The sequence below is a fragment of the Nicotiana tomentosiformis genome, chromosome 2, assembly GCF_000390325.3.
Source record: "Nicotiana tomentosiformis chromosome 2, ASM39032v3, whole genome shotgun sequence".
NCBI classification, from domain to species: domain Eukaryota; kingdom Viridiplantae; phylum Streptophyta; class Magnoliopsida; order Solanales; family Solanaceae; genus Nicotiana; species Nicotiana tomentosiformis.
The window spans coordinates 193,820,528-193,836,918 of record NC_090813.1 but is presented as its reverse complement, the minus strand read 5'-3'; positions in this window follow the sequence as shown (position 1 = coordinate 193,836,918).

Genomic DNA, 16,391 nt, shown 5'->3' with positions numbered 1-16,391 from the left:
ATTTTAAAAAAATGGCAAAGACTTCCAAAACCGTTCTCCAGAAAGAAACCCCTTCTACTTCGCGGTCGACTACTGAGGTCGAGGAGACTATTTCGCGTATTACCGTCGATGAACCAGTACCGGAACCCCCTTTGAAAATGTTCATCCCCGGAGGATGCTCGGTCAACGCCGATTTCAAGGTTGAAAAACCTTCCTCCATACAAGGCCAGTGTAAGGAGGTCTCGAGATATATCTGCTCGGTCACTGAAGAAGTCCTCCCTACGGTCCGAAAAGACTGCAACTGGGCTGATATTGGCATAGTGATCCCTGACCCCAATGAAGCCATTACTACCCATGTCGAGGGATACCAAAGTATTTACACTTATCCCTTTACATTGGGCCCGATGGTCCCGGTCATTATAGATTTCTGTAAGAGGTACGAGGTATGCCTCGGTCAGATTCATTATTCTCTCTAGAGGATCGTGATCCTCCTCCGGTTCTTCGTGAGCAGAATCGATGGGTGATCGTTCACCGTCGACCATCTTCTATGCTTGTAAAGTCCCTGAATCTTTCGGGGGGACTGATAAAGCTCGTGCGCCGGGCCAACAAAGCCCCGTTCTTGAGTATTGATGAAGATCGAGATTGGGGCTGGCAAGGCCGTTTTGTCCGAGTGAGGACTTCGGACCTGATCCCAGCTAAGCGCATGCCATTCCCTGAGAAGTGGAATACATCACGTAAGTACAATTTTATTTTCGAAAGTCAATTTCATACTTATTCCCTTCTTTCTTATCGGTGTTTTGTGGTGGTGTAGCCATCGCTCGAGTCCCGAATGTTGTCCCTCGACTCAAGGAGTAGGTTAAGGGTATCGTATCACAGATGCCCTACTCCGAGAGCTCATGGCGCAAGCTCTCGAAGGGTCATTGGGATGCCCGTTCCTATGGTGAGACTCTTTTCCTAAGTAGGTAATATTTGGATTCCTCTTTTATCATTGAGTCCCCACTCCCTTTACTTACTTTTGCAGGTTTATTCAAGGATATCAAACTGAGGCCTCCAGTCGGTAGTGAGGACTTACCTACCGAGTCCCCTGCTCCGAGACAGGCCGAAGGGAAGAAAAGAAAAAGGGCTCCGAGTTCCCCGAGCTCGGAGAAAAAGGAAACAAGAAGAAGATCGGTGTGCAAGCCAAAGGACAGCACCAGTGCCCGAGTACCACCTTCGGATTCGCTCTACTGGTTTAGAGACGAGTCCGAAGAAGAAGTTTTTGTCCTGATGGCCTACGTGTCATCGCAGCTCGAAGGACAAGGGGCCTTCGAACTAGAGAATCTCGAGACCAACCTGCCTCAAGCTAAGGAGGTCGATGATGAGGCTGGGGCCGAGGCTTCCCGGGATGCGGGCAGTACCCCGAAGGAAGCACTCGGTGTGATAGACATCATCGAATCACCTTTTTTTACTGAGTACATGTATAACGAGGCCTAAACGGTGAAAGAACGTCCCAACGAGGGGGCTTGTGGAGCGGACGACCCCTTCCGCGACTTTTTTGATGGCGTGGACTCCACCGCCACGGAGGACGTCACCGGATTGGGTGACTTAGAGGTACCAAAGAAGAGTCCATCTTCGGGAGCAAGCGGGTCTTCCTCTAGCCCGAAATTGATCAACTGGTTCCCAGCTTCGAGTGTGGATCCTGACCGGAAGCGATCAATCATCATCTCTGCTCCGGAGGATGCCAGGTCCTCTCCGCCCCCGTAGGGGTGGCCAGCTACCTTCGATTTATGGTGACCGAGGAAGACCAAGCCAAGATGAACGAGGTAGACGCACCCTGCCTGTTCAACGAAGCACAACAGGCGCTGAACCGGGTAACTTCAGATATCTCTCGATGAGTTCAATTTCTCTTTTTGTACTCAGACTAATCCATAGATAATCCTAACATTTTTCTTTATATTTGTAGGTCTCGGTGCTTCATCATGAAACTTTCCTTCGGTATCGGGACGAACTGAACCAGCTAGAAGCCGAAGTCTGAGGCTCACTAAGAAGAGAGACACCTACAAACTCCTCAGCGAGCAACGTGAAGGAGAGGCTAAGAGCCTTCAAGCTGAGTTGGAGGTGGCTTAGAAGGAACACGCCGACCTAGTTAAACAAGTAAAAATATTTAAAGTTAGTGACGATGAGCTAGACACAGTGACTAACGATCGGAACCCGCAAGTCCAACAGAAGATTGATCGGATCGACCAACTCCGAGACAAGATGGATGCAGTCAAGGTCGAGGTCGAAGAATTGAGAGGCAGGATGGACCGCCTGGCCTCGGAAAAGGAGACTACCCAAGCGCAGTTGACCTTAGTATAGGTCCAGCTTCGGGCGACAAAGGAAAAGGCCGAGGTGCAGGCCCAAAAAATTGAGGAGCTCTAGTCTCAGCTAATCTCGGCCATCTCCGATCGAGAAACCTTTGCCAAGGAGCTCAAAACGACCAAGTCGGTGGTTGAAGTGACCAAAACTGATGCTGATGAGATGGTGGCCCAGTATAAGGCCGACGTTGATCCAGTAGTAGCCGGCTCTAATTATTTTTTGAACCAGTTATTCGGCGCCTGAATGATTTTCGCAGGTGCCTTCGTGAATTTCCCTCAGAACTTACTCCATCTCCCGATCCTAGATATATCGCGAGCTGGCCATCGAATATTCTTCTGAATAAGGTTCCGTCTTTTGACAGACTAAACCAGGCTGCCTTCGCACGTAGGGCCCTCGATTCCTTTGGATCCGAGGGCAGTTTTCCGGTCTTCAGATATTCTATATATTTGTTTGTCCAGTCCCAAGTTAGGCTTGTCGAGTTTATCTTGGCGTGGACTTCTTCCACCACCGATCTCATGAGTTGTATGACTGCCCCCGGGTTGAACTTATCGTCTTCGACTAACGACCCCAAGTTAGCAAGGGCATCGGCCTCACTGTTTTGATCCCGAGGTACGAGTTGTAGAGTCCACTCCTTGAACCGGCGTAATGTTACCTGCAACTTATCCAGGTACCTTTGCATTCGTTCCTATCTGACCTCAAACGTCCCATTAACTTGGTTTACCACAAGGAGGGAGTTGCACTTAGCTTCGATCACCTCCGCCCCCAAGCTTATGGCTAGTTCGAGACCTGCAATCATGGCCTCATATTCGGCCTCGTTGTTAGTCAATTTTACAGTCCTAATAGATTGTCTAACTACATTGCCTATTGGTGGCTTCAATACTATGCCAAGTCCGGACACTTTTACGTTCGAGGCGCCGTCCGTAAAGAGGGTCCAGATCCTAGAAGAAGTTCCCGAGTTCAACAATAACTCTCTTTCAACCTCAGGTATTAGGGTTGGCGTAAAGTCAGCCACAAAGTTTGCCAAAATTTGAGATTTAATGGCGGTCCGGGGCCGATATTCAATATAGTACCCGCTGATCTCCACAGCCCACTTGGCCAACCGTCCCGAGAGCTCGAGTTTATGCATTACATTCCTCAATGGGTAAGTAGTCACAACACATATGGGGTGGCATTGAAAATGCTGTTTCAGCTTCCTAGAGGTGCTTAGCAAAGCAAGCGCCAATTTTTGTAGGTGAGGGTATCTAGTTTCGGCCTTGCCTAAAGTCCTACTAACATAGTACATTGGAAATTGTGTACCTTTCTCTTCCCGGACTAGGACTCCACTTACCGCTATCTCTGATACTACCAGGTATAGGTATAGCTGCTCGTCTGTCTTCGGCGTGTGGAGTAGTGGTGGGCTCGATAAATATCGCCTGAGCTCCTCCAAGGTCTGTTGGCACTCCGGGGTCCACGAGAAGTTATTCTTCTTTTTCAATAGTGAGAAGAATCGGTGACTCTTGTCGGAAGACCTCAAGATGAATCGCCCCAGGGCGGCTATGCGTCCGGTTAATCTTTGTACGACCTTCACGTTGTCCACAATAGTGATATCCTTGATGGCTTTGATCTTATCGGGGTTGATCTCGATTCCCCGGTTAGATACCATGAATCCGAGGAATTTACCAGATCCGACTCCAAATGCACACTTCTCCGGATTCAGCTTCATATTGTATTCTTCAATATGCTGAAGGTTTCCTGCAAATGTTTCAAATGGTCCTCTGCCTGCAAGGACTTAACCAACATATTATCAATGTAAACCTCCATTGATTTTCCTATTTGTTCCTCGAACATCCGATTTACTAGGCATTGGTAAGTGGCACCGATATTTTTTAGTCCGAATGGCATCACGTTATAGCAGTAGGTGCCGTACTTAGTGATGAATGAGGTTTTTTCCTGATCGCCTGGGTTCATCCGTATTTGGTTGTACCCGGAATAGGCGTCGAGAAAACTGAGGATCTCGTGGCCGGCCGTTGCATCGATCATGCGATCAATGTTGGGCAGAGGGAATGAGTCCTTGGGACATGCCTTATTCGAGTCTTTATAGTCTACACACATTCTTAATTTATTCCCTTTTTTAGGGACTACCACTACGTTTGCTAACCAATCCAGGTATTTAACCTCCCGAATGGACCCTATTTTAAGGAGTTTAGATACCTCATCCTTGATGAAAGCATTTTTGACTTCGGATTGGGGTCTCCTCTTCTGCTTGACTGGGTGGAACTTCGGGTCCAGGCTTAGCTTGTGAGTGGTTATTTCCGGCTGGATCCCTGTCATATCAAGGAGGGACCAAGCGAAACAATCTTTGTTAGCTATAAGAAATTGAATGAGTTTTTTCCTGAGCTTGGGGCTTAACCCCGTGCCCAGGTATACCTTTCGATCGGGAAAGTGTTCGATTAGTACGACTTGATCCAGTTCCTTGATTGTTGATTTGATAGCGTCGGAATCGTCGGGGGCTATGAAGGATCTGGGAACTCCGTAGTCGTCGTCCTCCTCTACCCCTTATTTCTCTAGTTCTGTCGAGGCTAGTACCGATAATTGCTATTTGGCCTCGTCTTTGGCCATCGAATTCAGACCCTTCGATGTCTAGAGTGTGGATGCCGGGATCACCTCATGGACCGCTAATATTTCCTTGGTGGCCGGTTTTTCCCCGTAAACTGTTTTGATTCCTCCAGGTGTCGGGGATTTCAACACTTGGTGCAGTGTTGAGGGTATTGCTCTCATGTTGTTAATCCATGGCCTCCCGAATAAATCGTTGTATCTCATATCTCCTTCGATTACATAAAACTTGGCTTCTTGAATGGTTCTGGCGATGTTCACGGTAGTGTTATCTCCCCTTTAGTGGTCTCACGTGCCATGTTTAACCCGTTCAGGACTCGGACCGCAGGTACGATCTGATCTTGTAGGCCGAGTTGTTCCACGACCCTCGATCTGATGATGTTGGCTGGGCTACCTGGATCAATTAACACACGCTTAACTCAAGATTTATTTATGAGTACCGATATTACCAGTGCATCATTGTGGGGCTGCACGATCCCCTCAGCATCTTCGTCATTGAAAGATAAGTTTCCTTCCGGTACGTAATCCCGAGTCCGTTTTCCCCTTATGATGGATACTTTGGTGCGCTTCAGCATCGGCCTCTGGGGAATGTCGACCCCACTGATGATCATGTTAATGACATGCTAAGGTTCCTCCTGCTCGATCTGTTTATTAGAATCCTTGTTCCTGAAGTGGTTCTTGGCCCGATTACTCAGGAACTCTCGGAGATGTCCGTCGTTGAACAACCGGGCCACCTCATCTTTTAATTGTCGGTAGTCTTCTATTCTGTGGATATGAGTGTCGTGATATTTGCACATTAGGTTCGGACTGTAGAGGTCGAGGCCATCTAGTATCTTTGATGCATCCGATGGCAGATACGATAGTGGCGGCATCGACGTTGAAGTTGTACTCTGCTAATCTTGGTGCTTCTTTAGGCCCGATGGGCCTGTCGAAGTTGTTTTTGCTCATGAGTCCCCGGTTTTTTTGACCTCGGTCATTTCTCATAGAGTTCCGCCCAGACCCACTACTTCTTCGGTCTCCATTGTACGGCTAATACCGATCCATGTTTGATCTCGGTTCATGATTGATGTCTCTCTTGACTCTGTTGATGGTTCTGACGAGATACACGGACCCGGAAGGGGCCCCAAGCCGATCATCTTCGACCCAGATTTTCGATTGATATCGGTTATAGACATCGGCCCAAGTGACGGCCGGATATTCTACAAAGTTTTGTTTCGACTGCTGTGAAGCCAACGAGCTTCGAATATTGAGTCCTTGGGAGAAAGCCTGAACGTCCCATTCATCAGCGATCGGAGGCAGGTCCATCCGCTCCATTTGAAATCGGGACACGAACTCTCTGAGCATCTCATTATCCTTCTACTTTACTTTGAAAATGTCTGACTTCCTGGTCTCAACCTTGATCGTCACGGTGTGTGCTTTTACGAAGGAGTCTGCAATCATAGCGAACGAGTCAATGAAATTAGAAGGTAAGTTGTGATACCATATCATAGCTCCTTTTTACAGGGTCTCCCTGAACCTTTTCAACAAGGCAAACTCGATCTCATTATCCTCCAAGTCATTCCCTTTGATGACAAATGTATAGGAGGTCACATGCTTATTTAGGTCAGTCGTTTCGTTGTACTTAAGAATCTCGGGCATACGGAACTTCTTAGGGATCGGCTTCGAAGCCACGCTCGAAAGAAAAGGTTTTTGAACGAACTTCTTGGAATTCAGACCTTTTAATATCGGCGGTGCTCCTGGGATTTGGTCAACCCTGGAATTGTAGGTTTCCACCTTTTTGTCATTAGCTTCGATTTTCTTTTCTCCTGATTCTATCCGTTTTCTCAGTTCATCGAGCATCTTTACGATATCGGGGTTGGTCCCCGATTCATTTTCAGTTGGCCTTTCTGCGACCGGTTTGTTTCTGCGGGTGATTTCTCGGGATGGATTGGGTTCAATTCTGCTCGGCGTGCGACTTTGGTTCTGTAACTGTCCTATTGCCTCTTGTTGAGCCTGCAACATTTCGAAGATCACCCGCAAATTGATCTCGTCCCCTCCAATGTCTTGTGTATTTTGGGCTGTTGATCGGGCTTCACCACGGATGCTATTTTCAGGGTTAGTAGGCAGATTTATGTCGATGGCCACATGCGAGTTGGCGTCCATCGGGTCAGCGACCATAATTCCGATGGGATCAACAGATGGTACCTCGCCACCGGGCACTATGTTATTATTTTCACTATGATGACCGGACTCATCGCCAACTTGTAGAGGTGCTGACTGGGAGTTTGACATTTTGAGCTTTAACCTGAAATTAGAGACACTCCAAAGAACAAGCGTAAAGTAGTCTGTGTTATAGAAATTTGTATCAAATAGCCACTATTATCCTTATCCCCACGGTGGGAGCCAAACTGTTTACCCTCAAAATCATATAACAATTAAATTTATAAATAGTTTTAAGGATACGCAGATTTATTTGACATAAAATAGTAAATAAATACAAATTAAATAAGTAAGGATGAAATAAGATCAAACCATACGAGGAAGACAATTTAAGCCTTAATGAGGTATTTGCCCTCGATCTGGGCTCGTAACAACAAACACTGATGAACGAAAGCAGAAGAACTAATAACAAAAATAATAATGGTATATTACCTTGGAATGCGTGTTATCACCTACTTTATGGATTATCAGACCCTCTTTATATAGTAGAGGAGTTCTACTTTAGGTACAATTTTATAAAAGGTAAAAAAAAAATTGATTCACTGACTGCTAGTTCTTTATTGGTACGTGCCGAGATTTTCGCCGTAATATCTGGCCGGTCACAAATATTTCGGTCTTCTGTTGGCTATGCTGACAATGTTTCTTCAAAATCGTTTGGGGCTAGGACCGCTTCCGGGATCATGGCCTCGATATTCTCAAAGGTAGGCATCCTGTCTCCGGGTTCTAGCCCGGTAAGACTTGGGGTGGATATTCAGTCCTTTATTGTCATGTTTCGAGCATGGCTTACCATGTCGGAGGCTAGGATGCATCATGATCTCGATTTCGACCATATACAACATTTATCTTCCCTTAAACTTGACTTTATTTTTCACTTAGACAGCTCAACTAAGACCAATATCTATTCAACACTTCAATTTCAATAAGGTGTACCTATTGAACACCTCAAGCTGAGGTGGCACAATGTGTGATATTCTCTCTGATTTGAGCGCGTCCGTAAGTGAAATGTAATCTTATTTTGGTTCCTTTTTTTTTTCCTTCTAGGCTTTTGGTTCTTTTACTTCTATCTTCTTTGTGTCTAATTCAACTTCTATCAATGACTATTTTTTTTGTTCTTTGCCAAATTAAATTAATAGAGCTCATCTCCTTTCTAATTTTTCATCGACATAACCACTCAAAATACAGCCTATGCACACTATTTAGAGGCAGACATTGTTAATCATTCACCATCATATACATACACAATATAACTCCATCCCATTTTCACTTACTTTGCAGCTAAATCTATTCAGCATTATCACATCCCTTCTTCCCTAACTAAGAACTAACAAGCCCCGTCAATTTATAGCCACTTTCGTTTGGGCTACTGTGAACTCTTTCACCGGCATAGAATGCACCATCACATTTGCCCAAGTTTAAAGTTATATTGATAATTCTAGTTCTGATTTATCTAATGAAAAAATTGGTTTTAAATCAACTGAATAATCTATTTTCTTCGAATGGGTTGATTTTATTATTGGAACGAGAAAGGGGTCAGTGATTTGGCTACCATGGATGATGAATTCTTCAAGTTTTTCAACTTTTGTAGAAAAATATCGTGCTTGGACAAATTTGGAGGTCCATTTTATTTAATTCTTCAAGCTTATGGTTTTAATTTTTCAAGCTTTTATGGTTCAACGAGGAAAATTTAGTGAAGCAAAAAATTGAAAATTAGGTTTAGGGTTGGGGGAAGGGAAAATCGATGAAGAAGACTATCGGGCGAGAGGGAGATAAGAGGAATATGGGAGAGAAGAAAAGGAAAAAGAAAAGTAAAAAGGGATGAATAAGCACGTGTCAATTTCTAAATTGGAGTTTTGCCACGTTAGCATGCGTAAATATCACGCGTTTAAATTTTTATTGTGGATAATTTTGATGTATTCAATAGGTATGCTTTTGTTGGATTTGGAGTGTTCACATAGATTGTATTTTTGCAAGAGTGGTTCTTAACTCTATGCATTCAAGCCTCTAGTTCAAGTTTAAATGTTCAAAATGCTCCAGAGGGTCTATGCCAACCATACCCACAAGTCATAAATCTCCAAATGAATCTAAAGGAAGCCTCAAATAAAGGAACAAGATGCTAGAACTTAAAATGACCTATGTGATCGTTATAAGCATTGTATTTTTTGTACGTGGACTAACTTGAGCTTGAATCTTGAAGGAGAATTCATTGAAGCTCATTTTGAAGCTTGGTTGGAAAATTAAATATTGTATTTTATTTTTGAATTGAGTGTTGTTATAATATATTGGGTCAATCCTTCGGAGTTTATACTTTAAATTTTGGGGTAGTTTGATGAAGATTAAGGTGATTTTAGGTGAAATTTCAAATTTAAGTTTAGATTGTGATGAACGCAAAATCAGTGTATAAAATTGAAGAGCGCTAGTCAAAAAGTCAATGCTCTTCATATCTTACTGTGATGACCCTATAGGTTGTTTTGAGTAATAGCTCTCCATTTTATGCTTCGAGACCTTCCATAGCTCTATTTTATGATTTATGACTTGTGTGCGTGGTCTGTGTCGATTTTTGAAAAGTTAAAATGTGAATTTTTAAAGAAAATATATCTTTTGACTTCGAAAGTAGCTAGAGTTGACCACGATCAATATTTTTAGCAAACGACATCGGATAGGTATTTTGACGATCTCGATAGGTTTATATAATGATTTTGGACTTGTACACATGTTTGGTTGGGGTCCTAGATGACCCAAGGTCGTTTCGGCACTTTATTTGGAAAGTTAAAAATTTGAGTTTGAACTTTAAAAATCTTGCGTTTTGGTGAGCAATTCTTGAATTTTGATGTTATTGTGATGATTTGAGTTACAAGCGAGTTTGTTTAGCGTTAATATACTTGTGTGAATATTCAGATTGGAGCCCGATGGGCTCAGATGAGTTTAGGATAAGTTGCAGACTATTTTTGCATAGTTGAAGGTTGCTGGTGTTGCTGGGCTGCAGAACTCGCATTTGCGAGTTTCTGTTTTCAAATGCAAGTCCCGCATTTGCGAGAACTAGATCGCATTTGTGATACTGTAAAGGGGGATGACAGCTTCGCTTTTGCGAGGCTTAGTTTGCATCTACGAGGGGTGGAGCCTTCGCATTTGCGAAGGTCTAGTCGCAACTGCGACACTAGATGAGTAAGGGACAGCTTCACATGTGTTCACATTTGCGGATACCCATGGTTCGCATTTGCGGGCACCCCTTACAATCAATGTATCACATTTGCAATATTTAAAGCTCAGGGGCTGGTTCGTAATTGCGAACAATTGTTCGCATTAGCGGACATCGCAATTGCGAACTAATTGCTGATGCTAATGGATGTTAATGATATAAATTAGCGAGAAAAAATGGATAAAGGTTGGGTGAGTCGATATTCGAACGATATTCAAATTGCATTGTCATGGGTAGGTGATGTTCGGCCAAAATGCTATATTTTTAGTATATTACTTGCCCTATATTTTATTGGTTTAGTGATTAATTGTGTGACATTTGAGCTAAATTATATTATTTTATGTGTAGGAACATCGGAAGAAATAGTCAAATGAAAGTTGCACAAAAAGAGGACAAAAATACAAGAAAACAGTGCAAAAGCATCAAGTACCCAAACCTTGCTACAGACCAAGTAAAGCCAGCTCTACCGTGCTACATACCAAGTAAAGCGAGGTCTATAGCCAGCTTGACCGCGCTACAGACCAGGCTTCGCGAGGTCTATAGCCAGCTTGACCATGCTACAAACTAAGCTTCGCGAGGTCTATAGCCATCTTGACTGCGCTACACACCAGGCTTTGTAAGGTCTATAGCCAGCTTGACCGCGCTACAGACCAAGTTTCGCGAGGTCTATAGCCAGGTAATTAAAAGTCGCGAGTTAAAAGACTCCGACCCGGATTTGGATTCAAGGACTTCAACCCTAGCCTATAAATACTTCCTAAACATATTTGAATGAGGATGGCCATTTTTAGCGCAGATTCAACCAAAGGGGACGTTTTTGGAGATGAGATTTTGACCTAAGGAGGCAAGAACACACCAGGAGCAAGGCAAAGAATTCTTCTATGAGTTTTTCACTTCCTTCTTCCTATTTTCATTATTGGTTATGATTTCTAGTATTGTAGTTTTGCATACTATTATGAATAACTAATTTGTTATCTAGAGTTTTGATAGAACCTTTTGTAGGACAAATTCTTGTTATGTTTTTATATAATTGAGCCATTGGATTTCTCTACTTATTCAACTACGTGTTTATTGTTGTTGATTGAATGGCCATCAATTAACTGTGCCTATTTAGTGTGTATTGTTTGGAAAATGGTACATGTTTAGGTAGGTATTGAACAAAATCACTCCTAACATATGTGAGGAATCAATACGGAGGGTTTAAAGGTGGGATTAGGAATAACAAAACCTTGGTGCGAGCCTAGTGAGCGGTGAATTAGAGTCAGCTAGCGTAGTTCGGAAGAATACGTCTAGTAAATTATGGTAGTTACTCGGAAGAGAATTACGACATCCAAAGTACCCACGCTCAGTAGAGAATACTTAGGCGAAATTATAGAAGACGTAGCGGGAAGGATTCCGACAATTGGGAAAATCATAACTCTAGACCTCCTTAGTCTTGTCTCAAATTTCATCCTTGTTAGTTGATAATTTTATTGCTTTATAATAGTTATTGGTTAATTAATTAGAAATAAACATTATAATCTTTATAATTAGGAAATTATTTGGACTTGTGTTTCTTAGCAATATTGAACAACTGTAGCTAAGCCTTAGTTCTCTATGGGATTCGATTTCGGACTTGTAAAGCGGATTATATTTGCAACGACCGCTTAGTGCTTTTTATAAGGCATAGTTTGGCGTGATCAAATTTTGGCTCTGTTGCCGGGAAACTAACGATGTTATTAATTACAGTTAGAAAGATTGCTAGGATTCTTAGTTTGGTCCAAACTTGTAAATATTTGTGTAATTATTTTCTTATCTTTGTTTATCTTCTTAATTGTTTTCTTCTTTATTTTCTTAGTTTTAAAAAATGGCATCGCATAATGAAAATTGATCGGATGATAGTTGTTTATAGTTTGATGACCCTTGTCCTTATTGCGGAGGACCACACTCGTGGAACAATTATTTGCATTCTCCCGGGGACGGATTGTGCACACAATCTCAAACCCATGTGTGGAGTATATGTGATAAGTGTGGTGGTCAAAATGGTCATTGGACTAATTGTGCTTATATGTCCTTCCCTTCCCCGAACCCCCGCTATGATGATTCTACTTTTTGTGATGATAATTATAGGGATATGGAAGTAGAAGAAATTGAGAATGGTCAAAATAGAGAGTTCAAACTCATGATGGAATGCCTACTTGAAGGAGGAAACAAAGAGCAAAAGTCCTTGGAGGAGCTTTGGAAAATAGTCTCCAAAATGATTTGGCGCTTGAAAGGTTGAACTTACAAATGGGAGAAATGCTTGAAGTGTTAAAGGTCCAAAACGCCTCGGAAGTGGATGATAGCCAAGAACCTTCCTTAGAGGTTGAAGTCGAAAATCCTTCTCTGGCACTTGATCAAAACCAAGAAGAACTCTCAAATTCTCAAAATGAGAGGATGATGCTCATGTTGGAGGCCATTCTAGAAAATAAGGAGAAGAACAACTTGACACTCGAGGACTTAAAACAAGTACTAACTCAAAATGATGAGAATATCCGCACCTTGGAAGATCAAATAAAAATAATGGTTGAGGCTCATTATGCTCACCAACTTGAGAGTGTGGAAAGAGTTCAAGAAAAGTCCAACACAAGGAAGAAAGTGAGCTTTATTTTGAGGAATCAAGAATTGAACATCGGCCAACTGACTCCATGATTGTTGGTGATGCCAAGAAAAAATTAGAATTAGAGTCAACCGGTTTAGTTGAAAAGATGGTTGAAAATGACTCTAATTCGGGGGAGAAAAAAAAGGATGTCAAAATCCGAAAAAAGTTGCAAGTGGGGAGGCAATTATCTCATTCCAAGCACTTTTCAACTTTGAACTTGTATGGTGATATGGGAATCGAACCATGTGAATCCATGTGGGAGTGCAAAGAAGAAAGACAAGAGCCATACATCTTGCAATTTGAAAATTCAAGAACGCACAATGACATGCCTCAAAAGAAAGCCAAGAAATGCAAAACGAGGAAATTAAAAATTGGCTTGATCATCTACTTACCACCCCTACCGCTCGTAGTCACAAGCTTGATTCCAAGTTAGGTGCCCAATTCATATCTTTCAAGTGGAGAGAAAAGTGGTAAAGTTGATTCACATCGTGCCGCGACGTTATATCAAGCGCTTGTTGGGAGACAACCCAACTTTACTGCTTTCTTTTCTTTTTATTTTTATTTTTATTTTTAAATTATATTATTTTTGTAGTGTCGATTTTTGATTTTCTAGGAGCATGGAAAGCAAAGCTATTGGAAGGATGCAACAACAAACCAGATGGTTGGAACTAAGTATGAGGTAACCGCACGAAGGACCGGGCCTGGGAGAAGTCTGAGTACCCCATGAGCTGCTAGCGCTTCGTCCTTCGGCCTACCAGGGAGTTTCTTTTACCTTCTTTATTAGTTATGATGTGCATTAGAGACAATGCACAATTTTTGTGGGGTGAGGAGATTGTCTGGGTGACTTTCTATGTTATTTTAGTTGTGTTAGTTTAATTGAATAATGCTTTTTTTTAGAAAAATGAAAAAAGATTGGACTTTTTCCGACGATGTATATCTTAAACAATTTTCTTGAGGGTTTAAAGTCCGTCCAAAAACACACATAAAAAAAATAGAAAAATAGAAAATAAAATATGTTTTTTAGGTAGTAATAATCCCCGTGGTTTTTCTTTGTACCTTGGTTCTTTTCCATGGGATGTAGTTTGAACCGGGTCATAGTTTTTTTTATTTTTAGAGTAGAATAGGATTTAGGGAATAAAAGAAGGAAGATGAAATATCTAGGCGCCCTTTTGACTTGTTTGATAGTAGCATATTTAGGCTCTAGCATGTGTATTACCTTTCCTATAGTTTGAAATGCTTATGATGCCTTGTTGAGTTAGATAGCATGTCTATTGACGCCTATGTCTCGTTTTCTTGGCTTGTGTTACTTTGTGCTTAATGCTTAATATTTTATGGCTCCGTGAATACTTGTAATTATTTGAGAATTAGAATAGAACCGTCCTTAGTGAGTCATATGCCATGTGTGGTGAGAAATTGTATAGTCCGTGTCATTGCATTAGAGTCTAGAACTTACCCGACATGTGAGCTGAAGCAAAATTTTAGGTTTTGCTCGGTTTGAAAAATAATTTTAGGCCTTCTTTGATTTGTTTGAGCTTAATGCTTACCACAATAAAAATTATCCCTAGTCAACCCTTTTGAGCCTATAAATATTTATTTGGCAACCACATTACAAGCCTATGCCTCTTTGTTCTTAATTATCATTGTTTTTGATCCTTTTACCTCTTAAAACACTTTAATTGTAAAATAAGCACTAAAAGAAGTAATGATGGAACTTGGGTGGCTTTTGAGTGGAACCAATGAAAGAAAGAAAGGTGCACTTGTATTGTAAGGAATACATCACTACGAGGAAGGGTAGAAGAGAAAAAAAAAGAGTATTGTTGAAAAGAAAAAAAATTATGTAGCAAAGGAAAATAAACATATCTTGTCCTTGCTAGTGTGTATGAATTAATATAGTGCTTAAAGAAAGAGAAAATATTTTTGGGGGTGATAATGTTTGTGAAATTGAAGTGGATTGAAAAATTTGCGCTTGAAGCTTATTATGTGATGTGTTAAAATACTTGGGAGGATAAACCACTAATCCAAAATATATCTTACCCTTCCCTTAGCCCACGTTACAACCATGAAAAAGTCCTAACTGATTTTAGATTGAGCAAGCCTACATCAGTGGAGGTTTACATAATGGACAAGCCTATGATACTTTGTGCATGCATGTGACTTCTTTGTGAGAGTGAGGAATTTATTTGATTTATCTGAGTCCTTAAAATATATTTAAGCATTTGATTCGAATGTGTGGATTCAACTTACTCATTTGTTCTTGTTATGATGTCACATGATTTCGCGAGGGATAGGTGTCACGACCCAAAATTCCCTTTGTTAGGTATCGTGATGGCACCTAGTCTTAGGGACTAGGTAAGCCTAACATTTTCTGAATACCAACCATAATAAATAACATCTAACAACTTTGAAATGGAATTCTTTATAAAAATTTATAATTTTCAAAATCGGTAGTACAAGTCATAAGCTCTACAGAGTTTGTTATAATTTTCTAAATACAACTGTTTGAAATAAAGTAAACAGTGTGAATACAAATCAGAAGGTGACTCCGAAGCGTGCGAACACAGCAGTAGGTTTACCTTGAGTCTCCACATCAACAGTTCACAGAGCTAGCTAATGATCAACTGACTTCGAAATACCTAGATGTGCACAAAAATGTGCAGAAGTGTAGTATGAGTACACCACATCGGTACCCAGCAAGTATTAAGACTAACCTTAATGGAGTAGTGATGAGGAACAGTCAAGACACCTATTGGACTAAATAACCAGAACACGTATAAGTATAGAACCAACAAAGTATGATATCTACATAAGGACTACGCGAAATGACAAATAATACGATAATTTCAGTAAGAAAGAAAAAACAACTACCAGCGGAATACCATAGTAATGATATAGAAGAACGAACGGAAACACAGCCTAAATCCGATGAACACAATTAAAAGAAGGGCAGGTAGCAACTAGATGAAAACAACCACTTTCACACCAGGTTTTAGTCAATAAACTCCACGAGGTACCGAACCTCATACTATTCACAACTCACGGGTTTCCAATACCTGAACCCTAACACTTGGCACCCTGTGCCCTCATTACACTTCATAACCGCATTGACGACTCACGTGCCAAATAGAGTCATTCTCACATAGAAGGCAAGCAAACAAGGGTATTCATCTATACTCAATAATATCAAGAAAACTTCTTAACTGATAAGAGTGCTCATCTACGTGTATGCTTGTACAAGTGTCCTAACATAGTGCATACCAGCTAGTAAGTACAGGAAAAGAAATGGACAGCACGTAGAATGTTTTTACACAACTTTCCACAAGATAAGTCTCACACATGTAAGTGTACCACTACACAAGTATCAACCACAAGAATGCCCCCAGGCCATCATAAGTCATCACAAATCAATCCCTGACACAACCCACCTTGTCTCGCCACGTGTGCAATAGTAAAATAAATGCCCGCCTTGTCTCG